The 24,540-nt window shown below is 36.6% G+C and overlaps 1 pseudogene; it reads right to left on the bottom strand.

Moving 5' to 3' along the window:
* Nucleotides 1–19,831: 19,831 nt before the first annotated feature.
* LOC105745698 (olfactory receptor 1L3-like) lies at nucleotides 19,832–20,868 on the bottom strand (annotated as a pseudogene).
* Between the last annotated feature and the right edge of the window lie 3,672 nt (nucleotides 20,869–24,540).

Raw genomic sequence — 24,540 nt, 5'->3', positions numbered from 1 at the left:
TATGAACATTGGTGTGAAAATATCTGTTTGGGCCCCTTTTCAATTCTTTTGGGTATATAATTAGTAGTGGAATGGCCAGGTCTTATGGTAGTTCTATAGTTAGCTTTCTGAGGAACCACGAAGTGGCTGTCACATTTTACCTTGCCACCAGCAAGGAATGAGTATTCCTAGTTCTCTGCATCCTCTCCAACACTCGTTATTTTATTTTATTTTATTTTTTGATAACAGCCATTCCAATGGGTGTGAAATGATATCTCATTGTGGTTTGCATTTCCATCGTGGCTAATGATGTTGAGCATCTTTTCATGTGCTTTCTGGCCATTTGTGTATCTTCTTTGGGAAGATGTCTCTTCAAGTCTTTTGCCTATTGTTTAATTGGGTTGTTTGTCTTTTTGTTGTCAAGTTTAAGGATTTCTCTTTGTACACTGGTATTAATCCTTTAACGGATATGTGGTTTCCAAATATTTACTTCCATTGTGTAGGTTGTCTTTTTATTTTCATAATAAAGTCCTTTGAGGAATAAAAGTTTTTTTTTCTTTTTTTATGGAGTCCCATTTATCTCATTTTTCTTTTGTTGCTTGTGCTTTGGATGTAAAGTCTAAGAAGTCATTGCCCAATATAGGGTCCTGAAGATGCTTCCCTACATTTTCTTCTAGGAGTCTGACAGTTCTAGTTCTTATATTTAGGTCTTTGATCCATTTTGAGTTGATTTTTGTATATGGTGTGAGGTAGGAGTCCTCTTTCTTTTTATTTTTTTCAAATGTAGATCCAGATTTCCCAGAACCATTTGTTGAAAAGGTTTTTCTTTCCCAATTGAGTAGTTTTTGCCACCTTGTCAAAAATCAGTTGATCATAAATGTGAGGGTTGATTTCTGAACTCTCAATTCTAGTCCACCCGTCTATATGTCTGTCTTTGTGACAGTACTATGCTGTCTTGATTAATATGGCTTTGTTATAAGCTCTAAGATTGGGAAGTGTGAGTCTTCAAATTTTATTCTTCTTTATCAAGATGGCTTTAACTATTTTGGGCCCCTTACTCTTCCATATAAATTTGATGACTGGCTTTCCATTTTTGCAAAGAAAGTTGCTGGAATTTTGACTGGGATTGCACTGAATCTGTAAGTTGCTTTGTGTAGTGTTGATATCTTAATAATATTTAGTCTTCCAATTCATGAGCATGGAATATCCTTCCATTTATTTAGGTCTTCTTTAATTTCTTTTAACAGTGTTTTGTACTTTTCTGTGTACAAGTCTTTTATATCCTTGTTTATATTTATTTCTAGATATTTGATTTAGTTGCTTTGTGAGTGGAATATTTTTCTTGATTTCTTGTTCTGAATGTTCATTTCTAGTGTATAGAAACACTACTGATTTTTGGGTGTTAATCTTGTGCCCTGCCACTTTGCTGAATTCATTCATTAGCTCTAGGAGCTTCTTTGTGTATTTTCCAGGGTTTTCTGTATATAGGATAATATCATCTGAATGTTGGGAAAATTTTACTTATTCTTTTCTAATTTGGATGCCTTTTTTTCTCCTTTTTTTGCCCAGTTGCTCTGGCAAGCACCTCCAGTACAAAGTTCAATAACAGTGGTGATAGTGGGTATCCTTGTCTTGTTCCTGATCTTAGATGGAAAGTTTTCAGTCTTTCACCATTAAATAGGCTGTTAACTGTGGGCTTTTCATTTATGACCTTTGTCATGTTGAGGAAGTTTCCCTCTATTTCTAGTGTTTTAATGTTTTTATCAAGAAATTGTGCTGTATTTTGTCAAATGCCTTTTCTGTGTCAATTGAGATAATCATGGGTTTTTTTCCCCCTTCATTCTGTTAGTGTGGTGCATTTCATTAATTGATATCCTTATGTTGAGTCAACCTTGCATACCAGGGATAAATCCCAGTTAATCATGGTGTATAATTCTTTTAATATACTGTTGGGTACAGTCTGCTAGTATTTTGTTTAGGAACTTTTGCATCTATATACATAAGAGATAGTGGTCTGTAGTTTTCCATTCTTGTTGTACCTTTATCCGGCTTTGGTAGGAGAGTGATGTTAACCTCATAGAATGAGTCAGGGAGTGTTCCCTCTCTTCAACTTTTTGGAAGAGTTTGAGTAGAATTGAAGTCATGTCTTCTTGGAATGATTGGTAGAATTCCCCTGTGAAACCATCTGGTCCTGGGCTTTTCTTTGTTGGGAGATTTTTGATGACTGATTTAATCTTTTTCTTAGTAAATTGTTGGTTGAGATTTTGTATTTCCTCCTGAGTCAATGTAAGTAGTTTGTGTGTTTATAAGAATTTGTCCATTTCATCTAGATTATATAATTTATTGGCATACATTTATTCATAGTGTCCACTTATAGTCTTTTTTATTTCAGTACAGAGTCAGTAGTAATGTCCCCCTTTTCATTTCTGTATTTCATCATTTGTATAATATATTTGCATCCTCTCTGTTTTTTTCTTTTTCAGTCTTACTAAGGGTTTGTCAATTTTGTTGATCTTTTCTAAGAACCAACTTTTGGTTTTGTTGATTCTATTTTTTTTCCTACTTCATTTGTCTCCAGTCTAATCTTTGCTATTTCCTTCCTTTTGCTTGTTTTGGGTTTAGTTTGCTTTTTCTAGTTATTCCAGTTTTGAGGTTAGATCTCTGATTTGAAGTCTTTCTTCTTTTTTAATATAAGCTTTAGAACTATAAATTTTTTTGTCAGCACTGCCTTCACTGCATCCCATAAACTTTGTTATATTGTATTTTCATTTTCATTCACCTAAGGGTATTTCCTTATTTTTGTTTCTGGTTTTCTCTTTAACCCATTTATTGTTTGAGTAAGTTGTTTAATTTCCTCAAATTTGTGTATTTTCCCTTTCTCCTCCTGGTATTGATTTCTACTTTCATTCCATTTTGGTTGGACAATATACATTTTATGATTTCAATATTTTTGAATTTACTTGTTTAGTGACCCTACATATGCGTGCAGTGTTCTATATATGTCTGTTAGTTCTAGTGAGTTTAGTGTATCATTCAGGTCCTGTACTTCCTTATTGATCTTCTGATTTGATGTTCTATTGATTTTTAAAAAAAAAATTTAATTTATATATATATATTTTATTTATTTCTCTCTCCTTTCCCCTCTCCTGTTGTCTCATTGTCTGCTCTCTGTGTCCACTTAATGTGTGTTCTTCTGTGTCCATCTGCATTCTTGTCAGTGGCACTGGGCATCTGTGTCTCTTTTTGTTGCATTATCTTGCTGTGTCAGCTCTCTGTGTATGCAGTACCATTCCTGGGCAGGCTGTGCTTTTTTTTTCCTGTGCAGGACAGCTCTCCTTGATGGGTGCACTCCTTGAGCTTGGGGCTCCCCTACATGGGGGACACCCTTGCTGGCATAACACTCCTTGCGCACATCAGTGCTGTGTGTGGGCCAGCTCACCACATGGGCCAAGAGACCTGGGTTTGAACCTCCTATGTGGTAGGCGGACACTCTTATCAGTTGAGCCAAATCTTCTTCCCTCTATTGATTATTGAAAGTACTAAATTAATCTCCTACTATTAATGCAGAACTGTCAATTGCTTCTTCAAATCTGTCAGTTTTTGCTTCATGTATTTTGGGGATCTGCTGTTAGGTGCATATTGTCAGTCACCCTGGCTCTTTTTTGCTTACTACTTTCATGGTGTATTTTTTTCATCCTCTCATGGTCAACCTACTTGTATTTTTGACTTTAAAAGGTTCATAATCTTCCCTAATTATATTTTTAATGTTCATAGGATATGTAGTGCTGTCCCCTCTATCATTCTGGATCATGGTATATTGGTACCCTGCTTGACTTTTAGCCACCTTGCATTGTATGGCCTAGAGAGTACCCTCAGGAGAAAAGCCAACCCAGAATGGTTCCCTTTTTGCAAGGTTCAAACCTGTTCCATTTTCTGCTTGCATTTGGTTAATCTCCAATACCTTCAAGTAAATGTTTTTTTTTCTGAAGTTTATAATGATTATGGGAGGGTCAGTTTGAGTCAAGCTACTTTGCCATTTCTGGAATCAGAACTGGGTTCTTCTCCTTAAAGAACACCCTTCAGTGCTCATTTTAGTGCAGGACTTCTGGCAGTTATTATCCCTGCATTGTACTTTGTTCACTGATAACTCACTTTTCTCTACAGAACCTAGTCTACAATATACCTAACTCCTCACTGATATCTCTAAGGGGAAGGGTGTCTCATGTTTCTTGGTTTGGCTATTCTTATAGCTTCTCCTTTTTCTACCCCCTTTACCCCAATAGCTCTACTTTTTTGTTTTCTTTTTCCCACTAGAGGGTCATTACTAGTCTCCCTTGTGGCCTGTCCTCTTACCCCTTCCACCAAGAACTACTCTCTAGAAGTTATTCTTGCACAGCACCCCAATTAGCCAGATCATTATAGAAGTGTAATAATTGCAATGATAAGCAAATATTCAAGTCACAGTGGGAATACTGAAGAGACAGTTATTAATCCCATTCAGAGACTACTATAGAGAAGTCAGGTGTTGAAGGATGGCAACTAGGCATTGACTAAGTGGAGAAGAGAAGCAAGGACATTAAATGACATCCAAAAACATGGAGGTGTGAGGAAGTGTTTAGTATTTTAGGGAATGCAGCAAGGTTTAAGATTTGGTTTGGGGCAGGGTGAATATAGCTTGTGTGCTACTATCTCCCCCATTCCTTGTCCATAGCAGACATTGCTAATCTCATAGAGAATTATTTCTCATTGATATTGAACAGAGCTTTTGAATCATTTTCAAAACAGCACCCTAGGTGGGCACTCTTAATTAAATAGTAGTGGCAAAAGAGATAAAACCTATTTGTTATTCTAGGAATTGGGAGAATTATAGGTTTTGAAGAAAAATGAGACTGGGGAGTTAGGTAGAGCCCAGGCTGTAAAGAGGCTTCTGGTGATGGTGGTGGTGATTTTAACCTCTTGGGGAAGCCAGGAGGCTTTAAGTGTAAAATATCAGAAATGGATGGAGGAATAAAATATGGATTAGAGTGGACTTACTAGTATTCTTCTATAGAACTATTGTGACTCTAGTAATCTAGAAACCATATCATTGATGTGGAGACAGTGGCCACGGGAGTTGCTGAGGGCAGGGAGAGGAAGAAGAGGTGTGATTTGGGGGCATTTTCAGGACTTGGAGTTGTCCTGAATGATATTGCACAGACGGATGCAGGACATTATATATCCTGCCATACCCACTGAATGGACTGGGGGAGGGGAGTGTAAACTACAATGTAAATTATAATCCACACTGTGTAGCAGTGCTCCAAAATGTATTTATCAAATGCAATGAATGTGCCACACTGAGGAAAGAGGCTGTTGATGTGGGAGGAGTGGGGGGTGGGGTGGGGAGTGGGATTTATGGGAACCTCTTATATTTTTAGTGTAATAATTTGTGTCATCTATGTATCTTAAAAAAAAAAAAAGACATCAAAAACAAATAAATTAAAAAAAAGTTTCAGTACACCTGGGACTGCCTCTGTGGGGCCTGGCCCATTTCTTGGCTTTGTTAATGAGGCCCTGGGGGAACTCCATTTGAAGATCTCCTGGCGACTCTGCTTTGGCACTAATTAGCCACTCAGGGAAGTTCTTTGTGATTTAATTAAGTGTCATCTGTGGTTAAAAGTTTGGTAGTGATTAAGAATTAGGCATGGTAGTATCTCAGTGGAGCAATTTATTCATTGGAAACACGGCCCTTCAATGTGAACTTGAAGTACTGGAGGAACGAGACTCTTTTCTCAGGTCCACCTGCCCTACTTTCCAACACATAAGCAGGCCTACCTAGGTCTGGTCTGGAATTCTACCTTTCCCTAGCCCAAGGTCTGAGATATAAGCACCTTTACTTTCTACTAGAGTTTTGAATTTTCATGTCAGTTTTCCTTACAATAAAATTCATCCTTTTAAAGTATTCCATTTGATGAGTTTTCACAATTGTATGCTATTGCATTATGAAACAGAATATTTCTATCATCCCCAAAATTCTCTATTCCCTCTGTTATGACTACTTCCCTCCTCCCCCCAACCCCTGATTTCCTGTTTCCTTTTCTTGAATGACATGTAAATGCACTCATGTAGTATGTAGCCTACATTGCCTAGCTTCTTTCATTTAGGATACTGCTTTTGAGATTGATCCATATTGTTGTATGAATGCAGTAGTTCATTCATTTTTATTGCTGAATAATATTCCACGTACAGATGTACCACAATTTGTTTACCATTCATCAGATGTTGGACTGTTTTTGACTACTGTGAATAAAGCTGCTATAAACATTGCTGTACGGGGTTTTATGTGAACATGTGTTTTCACATTTCTCTTGGGTAAATAACTGAGAGTGGAATTTCTGGGTTGTATGGTAAACATAAATTAATTTTTAAAAGAAATTGCCGTACTGTTTTCCAAAGTGACTGTTCTATTTTGCAGTGCATAAGATTTCCAGGTACTTCGTTATCACCACTTGGTATTGTTAGTCTTTTAACTTTAGCCATTTCAGTGGGTTTGTAGTGGTATTTTATTGTGGTTTTAATTAGCATTTCCCTAATGATTAATCATGTTAAGCATCTTGTCATATGCTTAGTTGGCATCTTTATATTATCTTTGTTCAATGTCTGTTCAAATCTTTTGCCCATTATTTAATTGGGATTATTTCTCATCCTATTATTGTTTTTGAGAGTTAAAAAAAAATCTGTATGGATACAAGCCCTTTATCAGACATATTCTAGCCTGTGGATTTTCTTTTCTTTCTCTAAAAATTACTCTTCAAATAGCATATGTTTTTAATTTTGAAGAAGTTGAATTTAAAAATTTTAATTGTGATTTGTGTTGCTTATTTCTTATCTAAGAAATCTCTGCCTAACCCAAGGTTACAGAGATTTTCTCTTACATTTTCTTCTAGAAGTTTAATAGTTTTAGTTTTTAAATTTAAATCTATGATCCACTTTGAATTAATTTTTGCATATGGTATAATGTAAAGGTTGACTTTTTTTTTTTGTATGTGGATATCCAATTTTTCTAGCACCAATTGTTAAAAAAACTAATCTTTGCTTATAGAATTGCCTTGGCATCTTTGTTGAAAATCAATTGATCATTTGTGTGTAGATCTATTTCTGAACTCTGTCTTTCATTCCATTGATCTACAAAACCAATACTACACTATCTTTATTGTTGTCACTTTGTAAGTCTTCTGATTGGGTAGTGTGAATTCTTTATTTTTTTTCCTTCAAATTTGCTTTAGCTCTTTTAACTTATTTGAATTTCCATTTAAGTTTTTGGATCAATATGACAATATCTACAAAATATTTGATGGAATTTTCATGGGGATTGCATTGAGTCATAGGTCAGAGTTTGGCAAGCCACAACACATGGACCAAATCTGGCCCATTGTCTAATTTTGTGTGGCCTGTAAGCTAAGAATGGTTTTTACATTTTAAAATGATTGAAAAAAATGAAGGGAAGAATAATATTTTATGATATATGAAAATTTTATGAAATTAAATTTCAGTGTCTGTAATAAAATTTTATAGGAACATGGCCACACTCATTTGTTTTTGTTTTGTCTGTGGATGCTTTTGAACTGAAATGACAGAGTTGGGCAGCTGGGACAGAGACCATATGGTCCATAGAGCCTATAATACTTATCATATAGTTCTTTACAAAATACAACTTGCTAACATCTGCAGAGGATCAATTAGAGGATATCTGACATCTTAACAATACTGAGTTTTCTGATCCATGAGCAGAGTGTGTATCTAAATTTATTTATCTTTTATTTAATTTCTTTAACCAGTATATTGTAGTTTTCAGTGCACAGGTTTTGTAGTTATTCTGTTAAATTCATCCCCAAGTATTTCATATTTTTTGATGAAAAAATTATTGGATATGTTTTTTTATTTCAACTTCCAATGTTCATTGCTAGTTTACAGAAATACAATTGATTTTTGCATCTTGCTGAACTCATCTTCTAGTTCTAGTAGTATTTTTTGTAGACTTTTTGTTTGTCTACATAGACAAGATGTTTTGGAGATAAATGAAGTTTTCTTCCCCCCCCCCCCTTTTTTTTTTTACAACCTAAATGACTGTATTTCTTTTTCTTGTCTTATTACACTGGTTAAGAACTGCAGTACAATATTGAATAGAAGTGGAGAGAAGGGATATCCTTTGCTTGTTCCCAATTGTAGGGAAGAAGCATTCAGACTCTCACTATTAAGTATGATGTTAGCTTTAGATGCCCTTTAATACATTAAGGACAGTCTATTCCTAGTTTGCTAAGAAATTTTTGTTGTTGTTTTTGTTTTGTCATGAGTGGATGTTGAATTTTGTTAAATAACTTTTAAAAGTTTATCCCCTTCCCCATCCCTTGTGGATTTTTGCTTGCTGTCTGCTCTCTGTGTCCATTCACTGTGCATTCTTCTGTGTCTGTATTTATTTATTCCCCTCCCTCCCTTGTGGCTTGCTTGTTGTCTGCTCTCTGTGTCCATTCACTGTGTGCTCTTCTGTGTTTTTTTTGCTTGTCTCCCTTTTTGTTGCATCACCTTCCTGAGACGGCGCTCTGCAGCGCTGGCAAGCCAGTGGCTCTCTGCAGTGTGCAGGCAAGCCTGCCTTCACAAGGAGTCCCCAGGACAAGAACCCAGGGCCTCCTATATGGTAGATGGGACCCCAACTGATTGAGTCACAGCCGCTTCCCTGTTAAATACTTTTTAAAACATTTATTGAGACGATAAAATGGTTTTTCTTTTTCTAGTCTCTGAGAAGTTGGATTGTATTGGCAGGTTTTCAAATGTTGAATGACCCTTGCTTTTCTGGGATAAATCTGCAGTCGATTAGATGAATTAATTATCTTTTTATATATCATTGGATCCAGTTTTTTATTATCTTGTTAAATTTTTTTTTTTTTCATTTGTGTTCATGTGGGATATTGATCTCTAGTGCCTTGTCTGTTCCTAGTTTCAAGGTAATGCTAGCCTCATAAAGTGAATGATATTATCTGGGTCTGGAATTTTCTTTGCAAGAATGTTTTTAGCTACAAATTCAATTTCTTCAATAGTTCTAGGACTAATCAGGCTATCTATTTATTTATGAGTAAACTTTGTTGTTTGTGTCTTTCAGGAAATTTGAATATTTTGTTTAAGTTTTAGAATTGTTTTTGCTTACATTGTTTATGACAATCCCTTACTGTCCTTTAAATGTCTACAGGGTCTGTATTGATATCACTTCTCATATTATTGATATCAGAAATTTAATCTGATTAGAGGTTAATAAATTTTATTTATCTTTTAAAGAACTAGCTTTGAATTTCAGTGATTTTTCTCCATTGATCTTCTGTTTTTTTTTTTTTATGTCACTGGTTTTTGCTTTTACCTTTACTACTTACTTTCGTTTGCTTACTTTGGGGTAAATTTAGTATTTTCTTTTTCTACTTTCTTAAGGTGGAAAGTTAAATCATTGATTTGCAACCTTAATTTTTTTTTCCAACAGAAGCATTCAAAGCTATAAATTTCTTTCTAAATACTGCTTTAACTATGTCTTCCAAATTTTATATGTTGTGTTTTTTTTTACAAATGAATTTTACTGATACATACTAATAAAACATAAATTCATCCAAAGTGTACAATCAGTGGTATTTGGTATAATCACATAGTTGTGCATTCATCACTTCAATCATTGTTAGAGCATTTTCATTATTCCAATAATAGTAACAATAATAAACAAAAAAACACAGACAAACAAGCAAAAAAAGCTTCATCACCTCTCAATCTTTCTGTGCTTCCCCTGACATACAAAGCTGCTATTCTGTTTCTGTCTCTCTTGTTTATTTGTATTTATATTTTTAAAAAACATATATAGTGTTTTGATTTTCATTCAATTAAAAATATTTTCCTTTCTTTGGTGATTTATTCTTTGAATCATGAGTTACTTAGAACTATATTGTTTAATTTCCAAATATTTTTGGAGAGAATTTCCCAGTTATTTTTATGTTATTAAATTCTCACTGAATTCTACCATGGTCAGAGAACATAGTTTATATGATTTCAGTTCTTTTAAGTTGTTGAGATTGGTTTTATGGTCATGAATATGGTCTATCTTGGTGAATGTTCTATATGAAATGGAAAAGAATATATATCTTGCTGATTTGGGTAGAGTGTTCTACAAAGATCAAGTTGGTTGACAGTGTTCAAGTCTTTTATAACTGTGTTGACTTTCTTTCTACTAGTCCAAACAATTGATTGGAGGGGAGTAATGACATCTTCAACTAACATTGGGAATTATATATTTCTCTATTCAGTTCTCTCAAGTTTTGCTTTATGTACTTTGAAGCTTTTAAGATTAGTGCATGCACAGTTAGGACTGTTAAATCTTTTTGATAGATCAACACCTTTATCATTATGCAATATCACTTTCTAACCCAGACGTATCTATTATTTTGAAATTTACTTTGTCTGATATTAATATATCCACTCTAGCTTTATTTAAATGTCCACATAAAATAGCTTTCTGTATCCTTTTACTTTTAAAATATCTATGTCTTTATAATTGAAGTTTGTTTTTTGTGGAAAGCATATAGTTAGGTCTTTTTTTTTTTTAAAGATTTATTTTTTATTTATGTCTCTCCCCTTCCCCACTCCAGTTGTCTGCTCTGTGTCCATTCACTGTGTGTTCTTCTGTGTCTGCTTGTATTCTTGTCAGTGGCACCCGGAAATTGTGTCTCTTTTTTGTTGCGTCATCTTGTTGTGTCAGCTCTCCGTGTGTGCAGCACCATTCCTGGGCAGGCTGCACATTTTTTGCACTGGGCAACTCTCCTTATGGGGTGCACTCTTTATGCGTGGGGCTCCCCTACATGGGGGACACCCCTGCATGACATGGTACTCCTTGTGTGCATCAGCATTGTGCGTGGGCCAGCTCATCACAGGGGTCAGGAGGCCCTGGGTTTGAACCTTGGACCTCCCATATGGTAGGCGGATGCCCTATCCATTGGGCCAAATCTGCTTCCCTATAGTTGGGTTTTGTTTTTTCAGTTAGAGTATTTAAACCACTTACTTTTCAAACAGAAATTTTTTAGAACAATTTTATTTTTACAACAAAATTGAGCTGATAATACAGAGAGTTCCCATATTCCATCCCCCTGTTTTCCCCTTATTATTGTTGCTTTAATATTAGTGTGGTGTATTTGTTACAATTAATGAACTAGTATTAATACATTATTATTAACTAAAGTTCATAGTTTTCATATTCTTTGTGTTATACACTTCTATGGGTTTTTACAAATGCATAATGTCATGTAACTGCAATTATAGTATTACATGGAATAGTTTTACTACTTAAAAACCCTGCGCTTTTCCTATATCCCACCCACCTCCTTCAAATCCCTGGCAACCCCTAATCTTTCTACTATCTATATCTATAATTTTACCTTTTCCAAAATATCAAATATCTTTCTTTATTGCTGATAATTTTCCTTATTTTGAAGTCTTCATTGTCTGAGATTAATATAGCTACTCAAGCTTTCTTTATTTTTGCTTGATACTGTTCTTTTTTTCCTCTAGATTTTTTTTTGGTTAGGGTTAGCATGGTACATTATTCTCCATCCTCTTATTTATTTTTTAAAAAACTTATTTAATTTTTAAAAATAACATAAAATTAACCATTTTAAAGCAGATAATTTAGTGACATTTAGTACATTCACAATGTTGTGCAACTATTATTTCTTTGTAGTTCCCAAATATTATCATTATTTCCAAAGGAGACCCCACACCCATTAAACAGTTGCTTTCCATATTCCACTCCTTTAAGGTCTTGGCAACCACTAAATTGCTTTCTGTGTATATGGGATTACCCGTTTCATTTCAGATAAATGGAATTAAACAATATATGACCTTTGATCAACGACTTTTTTCATTGTTTTTGAGGATCATTCATGCTGAAGCACTCCTTCATTCTTTTTTTTTATCATTAAATAATATTCCATTGTACATATAAGACACATTTTGTTTATCCATTCATTGGTTGATAGATGTTTGGATTGTTTCCACCTGTCTTGGTTTTCTAGGACTGCTATAACAAATAACATATTTTGGTTGGCTTAAGCAACAGGAATTTATGTCACACAGTTTTGGAGGTTAGAAGTCCAAAATCAGGGTATTGACAAGACCACACTTTCTCCAAAGTCTGTAGTGTTCTGGTGATGACTTTTTGGCAATTCTCTGTCACATGGTGTATTATTTAGCCAAAGGGGTGCTGATGCAAAATACCAGAAATCTGTTGGGTTTCATAAAGGGTATTTATTTGGGGTAAATTCTTACAATTTCCAGGCCATAAAATGTAAGTTACTTCTCTCACCAAAGTCTGTTGCCATGTATTGGAGCAAGATGGCTGCCATCGTCTGCAAGGATTCAGGCTTCCTCCTCCTCTTATGGCTCCGTGGTCCCAGCTTCTTCTAATATCAGCTGTAGGCTAAGATAAGTCTTGTCTCTCTCCTGGGTCTTGAGCCAGGCTTACCTGCTCTGTCCTCTCCACAAGGCCAGCTGTAAACTATCAAGGGAATGGCTTGTCTCTCTTCCCAGGGCCTCTGCTGTGTCTAATGGAGCTTTCTATCTTTCCTCACATATCTGCTTCTCTGTGTATTTACTTCCTGGGCTCTAGCATTAAGACTCTGATCCTCTGCCTTGTCATCTTCTCGTGAATCCCTGCCCACCAAAGGGGCAGGGATTCAACATTCTACTAATGTGGCCCAATCAAAGCCTTAATCATAATTTAATCAAGTAAAAGTGAAACCTCTGAATTCAATACAATCTAATGTATCCAGAGGAGCAGACTATTTTTGGAATTAATAAATTATACCAAACTGTTATACATGGTGTGGTGGTTTGGAGTTATGGACTCCAGAGAAAACATGTTCTTAAACTTAATCCATTCCTGTGGTGTGAACCCTTGTAAATAGGACCTTTTGATGAGGCTGGGTCTTAATCTTATTACTGAAGGCCTTATAGGAGAGGTAACAGAGAGAAAAAGCCACAAAGGGAGCAGCCAAGAGTTGAAAGTCAATGTAACACACAAGAGAGCGAGCATTCATGAGAGACCAGAAAAGTGAGAACCAAGATCTCCAGCAGCCAGCCTTAGAATACCAGTCTCTGAGAAGAAAACATTATCTTGATGACAACTTGATTTGGACTTCACCTAGCCTCAAAACCATGAACCAGTAAATCCCATCATTGAAGCCAACCCAGCGCATGGCATTTATTTCAGCAATGAGGAAACAAAGACTTTTTTGGTACCAGGAGAGTGGAGTGCTGCTATTGCAAATACCAAAAAATGTAGTCAAGTCCTTGGAAATGGGTAATGGAAAGAAGCTGGAAGAATTGTGATGTGGTTGATAGAAAAAACCTAAATTTCTTTGAAGAAACTGATGGTAGAACTATGGGTGTTAAAGATACAGCAATAATGCCTTGGAAGGAAATGATGACTGTGTTAAAAGAAACTGAAGGACCCAGGGGAGCTCTGTCACATATCCCAGTGGAACAACAGCAATCCCCCAAGTGCAACAGCAAAGACCAACAAGGAAGGATGGTCCAATAATGAGCCCTTGATACTGATGATTATGCTTATGAGCCTGTATGCCTGAGATATGAACTAGGCCTAGAGCTGCAGAGCCTAAGAGTTACCTCCTGAGAGTCTCCATGTTGGTCAAATGTGGCCATTCTTTAAGCCCTGCTGGGCCCTGAACCTCAGCAGACTTGCAACTCCTACTCTCTGGTTCATTGGACTTACCCAGGTCAGCTAACAGGGAGGTGAAGATGGTCAACCACCACATCAGGGAATCAAGAGTGCCAACTGCAAGCAGAGGAATTGCATCCATCATCTATGTTGAATCTAATCTCCCTCTTGATCTAGAGGTGGAGTGGACATCACCATTCTAGGGTCCACAGAATGGATGAATAGAGTATGGATTAGAGTGGACTTACTGATATTCTACTATAAAACTATTGTGACTAGTAATAGTAGAAATTGTAACCTTGAGTTGGAGAAAGTGGCCACAGTAGTTGCTGAAGGCAGGGAGAGGGAAGAAGAGATGTGATGTGGAAGCATTTTTGGGACTTTGAGTTGTCCCAAATAATAATGCAGGGTCAGATGCTGAACTTTATATATCCTGCCATAACCCACTGAATGGACTGGGGGAGAGTGTGAACTACAGGGTAAATTCTTATCTATGTGGTGGAGCAGTGCTCCAAAATGTGTTCACCGAGTGCGACGAGTGTGCCACAATGATGGAGGAGGTGGTTGGTGTGGGAGGAGTGCGGTGGGGGTGGGGTGGGGGGTATAAGGGAACCTCTTACATTTTATTTAATGTAATTTTTTTTGTGTGATGTATATATCTTCAAAAAATATAATTTACAAAAATTATGGGTGGGGGTGGGAAGTAGGATATATGGGAACCTCTTTTTTTTTTAATGTTTTTTAATATAATGTTCTTTGTGACCTATTAACTTTAATAAAAAATGTGTAAAAAACCCAGAGAAACTGAAAGATAAGCAACCCTTATATTAAAGTGGCAGAGAACTTGGCAAAATTGAGTTCTAATGTTGGATGAAAGGCAGAACGTGAAAGCAGTGAACTTGGATATTTATCTGAGGAGATTCCAAACTAAGTGTGGAAACTGTAGCCTTGTTTCTCCTTACAGCTTATAGTAAATTGTAAGAGGAAAGGGTTAAGCTGAAAACTAAACTCCTGGGCACAAAGAAACCAGAAGTTGATTGTTTGGACAATTATGAGCCTATCTAGATTGTATGCTCTGTGACTAGATCAGACATAGCTCTATCAGGGAACTCCTCGAGCTTCTGGAAAACAAATCTCTAGAGAATAGGGCTCCATGTAAGGGTTTACCTGAACATGGAACCAGGCAGCCATTTCTGTGGAAATCAGAATTGGAAAATAAGTTATTCAGGAAAGATCTGTGGAAAGTTCTGTTGTCTGAAAGTTTGGACCCCTGCGAATTGCATGCAAAGCTGATAAGTTCTTTTTGTGTGTGAAAAATTTATATGGGTGGAACTGCTGCCAGCCTGGACTATAAGGAGCTAGAAGGGATGAACTGAAGGAAGAATTACTTCAAGGGAAGATCCATGGAAGCCAAGGTCTGGAGTGAAAGGATCTCCTTGGGCAAAAACAGTGGGCCCCACCCAAGTGTGTGGAAAGGGTGGGTCTATCCCTGAGCTTGGAGGGCGCAGGCCATCTGCCCTGGCACTTGGAGGGATGGGCCTATTGTCCCATTGTTCAGGAAGAGTGCTGCCAGCCCCATTCTTGATTTTGTAGAGAGCCTGAATTACTTTAATTGAGCTTCAGATGTTAAAATAGCCTTGCATTCCTAGGCTGAATGCCTACTTGGTCATATGTATTATATTTTAATATATTATTGGATTTGATTTCTAAGTTTTTAGAAATATTTTTTGCATCTATATTCATGAGTGATATGGGCTGTAGTTTTTTTTTTTTTCCTTGTCTGACTTTCCTCTCAGTATGTTGCTGGTCTTATAGAATGAGTTGGAAAGTATTTCTCCTCATCTTTCTTCCTTCAAGAGTTTACGTAGAATCAATAATATATTTTTTTTCAATATTAGGTAGAATCCACCAATGAAATCATCTAAACCTGAAACTTTCTTTGTGAAAAGGCTTTTAATGATAAATTCAATTTATTCAGTAAATAGAGATTCATTCAGGTTATGTCTTTTTGAGTGGGCTTTGATGGTTTCTGTCTTTCAAGGAATTTGTCCATTTCATTAACATTGATGAATTTTTGGTATAAAGTAGTTCACAATATTCCCTTACTATCCTTTTAACACCTGTATGATCAATAGTGATATCACCTCTCCTATTCCTGATATTGATCATTTGTATCCTTTTTCCTTTTCTTCCATTTATCAGTCTGGCTAAGGGTTTATAAATTCTATTGGTCTTCTCATAGAACCAGCTTTCATTTTAATTGATTTTATCTGTTGTTTTTCTCTTTCCTATTTCATCGACTTTATCTCTGATATTTACTATTCCCTTTCTTCTAATTACTTTGGGTTTCATTTGTTCTAAATTTTTTTAAGTTTGTTAAGGTGGAAGCAGAGGCTATTAATTTTTAATTTTCTTCTTTTCTAATATAGACATCCAGAGCTATAAATTTCCCTCTGATCACTGCTTTAGCTGTATCCCACAAATTTTGATGTGTTGGGTTTTGATTTTCACAGTTCAAAATATTTTCTAATTTTCCTATGATTTCCTTTTTGATCCATGGGTGATTTAGAATTGTATTAATTTCCAGATATTTGGAGATAATTCAGATATCTTTTTTTATTGATTTCTAATTTAATTCCATTATGATCAGAGAATGTACTTTATATGTTTTCAATCCTTTTACACTTACTGAGGACTGTTTCATGGCCCAGAATATGGTGTACCTTGGTAATTTATGTTTTGCACTTAAAAAGAATGTGTATTGTGCTGTTTGGATAGAATCCTCTGTAAATGTCAGTTAGGTCAAATTGCTTGATTATATTGTTTAAGTCTTGTCCCTCATGATTTTCTGGCTACTTGCTTTTATAGAATATTGAAGTTTTTTGATATATCTCCAACTCTAATTTTGGATTTGTCTATTTCTCCTTTCAGTTTTAATACCTTTTGCTTCATGTATTCTTAAACTCTGCTATTAGGTATATCAATGTTTACAATTGTTATTGATGAACTGACCCCTTTATCATTATGCATGACCCATTTTATTTCGTGTAAAATTCCTTGCTTGAAATCAGCTTTATCTGATATGAGTATAGCCTCTTTGCCTTTTTAAAATTAGCATTTGCATGTCATATCTTTTTCCATCCTTATCCTTTTTACTTATTTTGTTTTCATGAAGAAGATTTCTTATACACAGCATCTATTTGGATCTTGCCTTTTAAGTCAAATCTGACAAATCTGAAAATCTTTGCCTATTATTTGGGGTGTTTAGATTATCTATATGTAATGTGATTATTGATGTTTTGAATTTAAATGTACCATCTTGCTATTTGTTTTCTATTTTTTTTGTTACCCTTTTCCTCTTTTTCTTCATTGTTTTATATTAATTATTTCTTTAATAACTATACTTTTTGTTTTATGTTTTAGTGTTTGCTTTCAGCGGTTTGCATCTTTAACTTATCACAGTCTACTTTAAAATGGGGATGGAAATGGAGTTTTTTAGATAACTGAAATGGTTCTTTTAAGCATGTAATCTTTTCTTTTAAACCTTCAACCTTTAACATTTTATGCATATATTTATATTTATTTTACATGGTATATATAATAAATACCCATGTCCCCACAATGCAAATTCTCTAAGAAATAACACTAGTTAGGAATCCTCTGGACTCCCTCTGATCACATTTTTTACCTTTACCCAACAGAGGTAAATGTCTTCAGGAGTTACATTTTTATTATCCTTATACATGTATTTATTACTTTTCCTGCATATACATATATCCTTAAACAATATAATACTCTTTTGAATGCTTGAAAGTCTTTTATAAATGGTCTCATACTGTATGGAACTTTCTGAAATTACTGTGATTTTTGCTAAAAATGTTTTTGAGAGTTTTTCATATGATACAATGTAGTTCTAGTTAATTAATTTTATCTGCTGCACAGAATGCCATTTTATATGAATAAATTTATACATTTTACATGAATTTGAATTTATTTTACCCTTTCTTCTGTTAATGGAAATTTAATTTGCTTTCTTTTTTATTCTCTTACAAACAATGCTACAATCAACATTATATGTACTTCTTTCCTTGAAGACAGATGTTAGAGCTCCTTTCATTTCTATATTTAGAACTCAAATTACTTTTTCACTGGATATGCAAATATTCTATTTTAGTAATGAAAAAACATGCCAAATTGTTCTCCAAAGTGACTAGACAAAGTTACCCTTCTATCAGCATTGTAGGAGTCTTTTCATTGTTCCCTACATTCAACAACACTCAGAAATGTCGGAAATAATTTTTTTTTGGCCAATCTGTTGTGTGTGAAATGTCATTTCACTGTAGTTTTGGTTTAAATTTTCCTAATTACTCAACATAAATCAACTTTGGTAAGCAATCTTTCTGAAATGAACTTTAAGTTTTCCTGCCTTCTACAGAGTGGGTGTTAAATATAATTTAACTTTATTGATGAGAGTCATGGTCTTTATAAATGCTCTTTTTTTTTTCTTCAGGGCAATAATAGAATGAGGTCTTTGGGCCATTTGTCCTTAAAATGAATGGCTCCAGTGGTGACTGGGCAGGGAATTAAAAAGTGGATTTAAGGGGAAAGGTCTATAATGCTAGGAAACAAGATGGAGCAAGCAGATTTGGGAAGGAAAATGAGAGAAGGGTGCTGAAGATACCCACTGAGATCCTGACAGAAATTTTCAGGTCTACCTTATACCATAGCAGCAAAAAAGGACTGTTAAAACTACTGAATTCTGGCCTCCCTTTGCTCATGTAGCTGTTTAAGAGAAGTCCTAGTATAGAAGGAGTGGTCTTTCCTAAAGGCTGTTTCATAACATGGAACAGTCAGTTGCCTCAGAATCACCGGAGAAGCCTGTTGAAATTCCTGAGCCTCTCTTCTGAAGATTCCAATTCAACTAATCTGGGATGGGACCCAGAAAGCTGCATTTCTAGGTTTTCCAGACCTTTCTCAGTGTTTCTCTGGGAATTGCCTCATAGAAAGTCCAACCCTCCCAGCCCTGAGGCTACCCTTGTGGGTTTGCTCCTCTGACACAGCTGTCCAGGCCAGAGCACATCCAGTCTGGCTTGGGAGAAGGAAACACAACACTATCCTGCACCATTTCATTTTTGGCATGGACACAGAACCTTTCCTTAGGGAACAGAATACAATAAAGAAAACACAATACCTGTTAATATATTTTACTGAAAATTTAGGAATGCTGAAAGAGTGTTACTACTTGGAAAAGAACTTATAAGTATAGCACAGGTTTTTCCTAGAACCTCTTGTCAGGCCAGCTGCTAGCCTATCTTCACATTGACAAAGATATTTCATTCCCCACCTTTGAAACAGACACATCTCCATGCCTCAGAGTCTGAGCCCAAGCGGTTCCTCAGACCCTAGAAAAAGACTTCACCTTACCTTTCTCCAGGTAATGACCACATCCCCATTGTGCTCAGCCACTTGGAATCAGTTTTCCACAGTTCTTCAGGAAGCAGTGGTGACTAAGTATAGGGAAGTCGCCGAAAGGAGTCTAAAAGGCGCAGCTTTATATATAAATAAACAAATGACTTCAAGTTTCGTGTTGGAATTCATACCAAAAACTCATGTTCTAGAATTTACATAGGATTCTAATAAACTCTCCAGAAAGTTTGCCGCCCAGGCAGCGGGGCTTTGAAAAACCTCTTAAGACAGGTTTGGGAAAGTATGCTTCTGTCTCAAAGAGTAGTTTGCAAGAAGCTTTCTGCAACTAGTAAGGCTCATCTTGATGGTGGTGGCTCGAGGAGGGACTTCAGAATTACTGAAAAGGAAAAATCTGATCAAGAAAAATTAATAAAAAATATTAGTTTTTTAGCAGCTCCTGGAAGGAGTGAATGGGAAAAGAGAATGGGAAGGGGAGTGAAGAATGGGTAGAGAGGCCATGGACCAATAAAGGGACCCTAATAAAGTGGCCTTGATTGGTGGGTCCAAATACATAAAACTGGGTACAACACTATAGCCTTCTCATATCTATACCACTGTCCACAAAGCACTTGGATTAGGTATGCTAATCTCCCATTGCTTGATATATACCTTAGGAATCAGCAGAAATTAGGCCTCTGAGGAGCAGAATCAGTCCTGGGCATGTCTCAGAGGTGTTGCTGAGAACTTCCTGCCCATCAGCTTTCTCAGATCCCACTTCATGTCTTTGTTTCTCAGGCTGTAGATAAATGGGTTTAGCATGGAGGACAAAACTGTGTGGATGACTGTTGCCACTTGGTTCTTGACAGTGTAGGTGGAGAGAGGTTGGAAATAAACATAAATGATGCTTGCATAAAAAAGGATTACCATGGTGAGGTGGGAAGTACAGGGGAGGCTTTTCTCTTTCCGCAGTTGAGGGGATCTTAAGAACAGCACTGAGGATATGTAGATAAGAGATAATGCAGGAGAGTGGGTATAGGTCAATTGGTTGAGTGCCTGCTTCCCATGCATGAGGTCCTGTGTTCAACCCCTCGTTTTTTAAAAAAAGATAATGCAAATAAAGGGCACCAAGGTTATCAATCCTTCTGTGTTAATTACAATTTCATTGAGAAGTGTGGAGAAGCAGGATGATTTCAGCAGAGGGTTGAGGTCACAGAGGAAGAGGTAGATAATATTGAAGTCACAAAACATAAGGCAATTTATCAGAAGAACTGGCACAAGAGAATGGAGGTGAGAGAAGGAACAGGAGAATGCCAGCAGCAGGACATAGCAGCAGAGGCTCATAGTGGTGGCAAAGTGGAAGGGCGTGCAGATAGCTACATAGTGGTTGATGGCCAAGGCTGCCTGGAGGTAATTTTCTGTGTTGGCAAAAGCCAAGAAGAAATTACATCTGTGATACACTCAGTATAGGAGATGGACTTCTTTGACAGAAAGTTCACCAGCATCTTGGGAACAAAAGTTTTTGTGTAGCAAATATGAGTGAAAGACAGGATACTGAGGAAAAAATATATAGGTATCTGGAGTTGGGTGTTGCAGTGGATGGCCAGAATGATGAGCAAGTTCCTGACCATGGTGACCATGTACATAATAAGGAACAGGGCACAGGGTGGCTTCTGGTCCTCAGGCTCGGAGGAGAGTCCCAGAGGAATGAACTCATAGACACTGTTGGTTTGGTTGACCTTTTCCATGATCCCACATATACCATGGAACATAGAAAATCTAAGAATTTTCAATTCAACTAGTCTCAATTTATTTCTCTCTCCCTTCTCTCTGAAAATATCTGTAAATGATCCATGATTATGTCTTCTCTTCCTCAGTTCTCAAAAATAAGTTGAACAATTAAGTTATTTGTATTAAAAGCAGAGTCCTCAGGGAATGGATTTCCCTTCAATAAACCAGGTGACCTAAGTAATGAATATTTCTGTAGTTACCTGTCAATATTTACTCAGACATGTCAGGTGGAGGCTCATCTCTATACTATCCTTGCAAACAAATTGAAACAAACAAAACCTCAAACAACTAAATTAATTAAGTGAATAAGATGAATGCTGACATAGGTCGCAAGCCAGCCAATGGTCACCCTTTCAGAGCCAACATTTTCATTCAAACTGTGCAAAAAAATCGTATTATATATGACCATATACATATATAATATATATATATTAAAGCTTTCCTAAACGTTGTTGATTTTTGCATTCACTTTGAAATTTCTTAACAATAAAAACTCAATTGTACTTAATATTTCCCCCTTTTTGTCTAGGTCTTTTTCCAAATGTACTGCTAGTTGATGCATAGTAATAATCCCTCGGTGCCAGGGAAGCTCCTCCCCAGGGGTCATGTCCCATGCCAGGGAATGAGGGGGAAGGCAGTGAGCTAATATACTGAGTTTGGCTTAGAGAGAGGCCACATCTGAGTAACAAGGAGGTTTTCATGAGGAAACTCTTAGGCAATATATATTATTAGGCCAAGTTTCAATTTTATAAGAATAAGGTTCATAAATATAAGCATTAATATCAAGGGCCTGTGGGGAGCAGATGTAGCTTAACTGGTTGAACGTCTGTACCCCATGTATGAGGCCCTGGTACCACCTAAAAACAAAACAAATAAACACATGAGAAAAACAACTCTAATTGGGGAGCATATGTAGGTAAGTGCTTCCCCCCCGCCCCCCACCAAAATAAATTAAGGACCTTTTATACTGGTCTGTCCTCTTTCACTAGGCACTGCCTGTGTCCTCTAGAGAGCCTTGGCGGCAGACTTGGCCCAGTGGTTAGGGCGTCCGTCTACCACATGGGAGGTCCGCGGTTCAAACCCCGGGCCTCCTTGACCCATGTGGAGCTGGCCCATGCGCAGTGCTGATGTGCGCAAGGAGTGCCCTGCCAGCAGGGGTGCCCCCACGTAGGGGAGCCCCACACACAAGGAGCGCGCCCCGTAAGGAGAGCCGCCCAGCGCGAAAGAAAGTGCAGCCTGCCCAGGAATGGTGCTGCACACACAGAGAGCTGACACAACAAGATGACGCAACAAAAAGAAACACAGATCCCCGTGCCGCTGACAACAACAGAAGTGGACAAAGAAGACGCAGCAAATAGACACAGAGAACAGACAACTGGGGTGGGAGGGGGAGGGGAGATAAATAAATAAATAAATAAATCTTTAAAAAAAAAAAAAAAAAAAGAGAGCCTTGCACTCTATTAGAGAATGTAGCAGGACCCTCCAGGATGGGAATTTAATATTTTGTTCATTATTGTGTGGGTCTCCACCCACTGAGATAACACTATGACAACATGAATGCATTCCTATTCCATATAGTCATGCCCCAGGTGCACCTTCCCTACACATTGTCCCACCACTGACACCATGCACCAGGGATCCTCCTTTGCCATAGGTGTAACTTTTCTGCAATCCAAACCTCCCCAAAAACAAAGCCAAATTTTTTTGGCATTGTACCTTTTATCACCATAAGATCTGTTATCTTTTATGTATATTGACAATTTCTTATGTAAGTTCCTCCCATGTCTTTTTTATTTTTTTACTTTATTTTCAAAGAAGCTTTAGAATACAGGAAAGTCATATAGAAAAGATAGGGGATTTCCATATACCCCAACCCTTCCCCCTCAAATATTTTCCTCTATTAATAACATCTTACATGAATATGATACATTTGTTACAATTGATGTACAAGTATTGAAGAGTTGCTACTAGCCATGGTCTATGATTTACATTATGGTTTACATTGTGCACCACACACTTTTATAGGTTTTGACAAAATGTATAATAGCCTGTATCTGTCAATGCAAAGTCATGCAGAACAATACCAATGTCCTAAAAATGCCCTGTGTTCAACCTATTCTTCCTTCTGCCTCCCCTCGGAACCCACAGTAACCTCTAAGTTTCCATTTTTCAAGAATAAGGTTCATAGTTCTATGCATTAATATTGAGGGTTTGAAATACTAGTTGTTTTCTTTTATTGGGCACTGCCCATGTACTCAAGAGATTCTTGCCCCTCAATTTGAGAATGTAGCAGGACTCCCCAGGATGGGAGTTTAATATTTTCTTGTTTATTCAACGTTGTTTTATTAAATCCCCGCCAGGAACCCAACAATTGGAATTACAAAGAAGAGTAATTTCCAGTTCCTATTTTTAAGGTTGTTATGAATAAATACAATAAAATACTACAGGTATAGTTATAGATGTACTGGAAAGCAATATAGCATAGTGTAGTGTCTTTGCAAATAGCATATGTTTTGAAATCAGTTACTTTACTTTTTGGTTGTGTGGCTTTGGGCTGGTTACCTAACATTTCTGATCCTATTTCCTCATCTGTAGTATGGGTATAGTAATACCCTCTAAGATTATTGGTATGAAGATCTTTTAGTGCTGCACTTAGTACCATGCTTGAAACATGGTAGGTATTCAAGAAATTTTTCTAGCTCTTTTTCTTTTCTTTTCTCCTCTTCCTCCTTCTTCTCCACTTTTTGCTTTACTTCCTCATCCTTTACTTTTTGCCAAAATTTCCTTCTCTGTCAGGTGTTCCTGGATGCTCTTAAAAGCAACTGTTCTGTATTTCTTTGCAAAATCTCATAGCCTCCATATTTTTTAGTGTTTGACTCCTCTTCACCTGAATTTGTGAGACTTTTTAGGAGAAATATTTATTTGTGCTGTGTATGATTTGAAAATGAGTATGCAATTAAGGGCAATGATAGTAGTTATGGCTAAGACATATTGAGTAATCTCTAGGTGTCAGGCAGTGAGCAAGTGCTTTTTGTATATTACTCAAAGCAACCCCTAAGTGAGGCATCAATAGTATCCCCCTTTAAAATATAAAGAAACCAAAGTTAAAGGAAGTAAGTGCTTTGTTCAAGACCATGTTGCCCGTTGAATGACCTGGATATAATCAGGATGGTCTTAAGCACAAAGCAACACTGCCTCACATTTTAGTAAATTTCACAAGTTGATGCCAGAAACAAATTTGCAGGGACACTATTTTTTCACTGTGGAAATTTTCTACTTTAACATATTTATTCCATGGACTGACAAGCTAGACACAGGATCTCTTTGAGCTTCATGTCGACTGTGCCAGGAGTTTTCGAAGAGCTGTGCCAGGAGAAAGGAAAACATTCAGGATTTAGTGACAGAAGATGTGCACTCAAATCCTGGCCTCACCATCTTATAATGTCTTTGGCAAAATCCTTTCACTTCTCTGAGTTTCACTTTCTTCATGTGTAAGACTGGGCTAATAGAACCTACTTAAGAGAAAAGTGAGGAACATGTATGTGAAAGTTGTCTGTAAACCACAAAGTGATATGCTATGCATGTAAGAGGATGGCTGGGAAATGTCTGGTAAAGAAGCTAGCAGCAGT

Source organism: Dasypus novemcinctus, chromosome 8 (genome assembly GCF_030445035.2).
Source record: "Dasypus novemcinctus isolate mDasNov1 chromosome 8, mDasNov1.1.hap2, whole genome shotgun sequence".
In the NCBI taxonomy this organism is placed as follows: domain Eukaryota; kingdom Metazoa; phylum Chordata; class Mammalia; order Cingulata; family Dasypodidae; genus Dasypus; species Dasypus novemcinctus.
The sequence above is the reverse complement of the archived record's forward strand: the minus strand, read 5'-3'. Positions and strand labels throughout refer to the sequence as shown.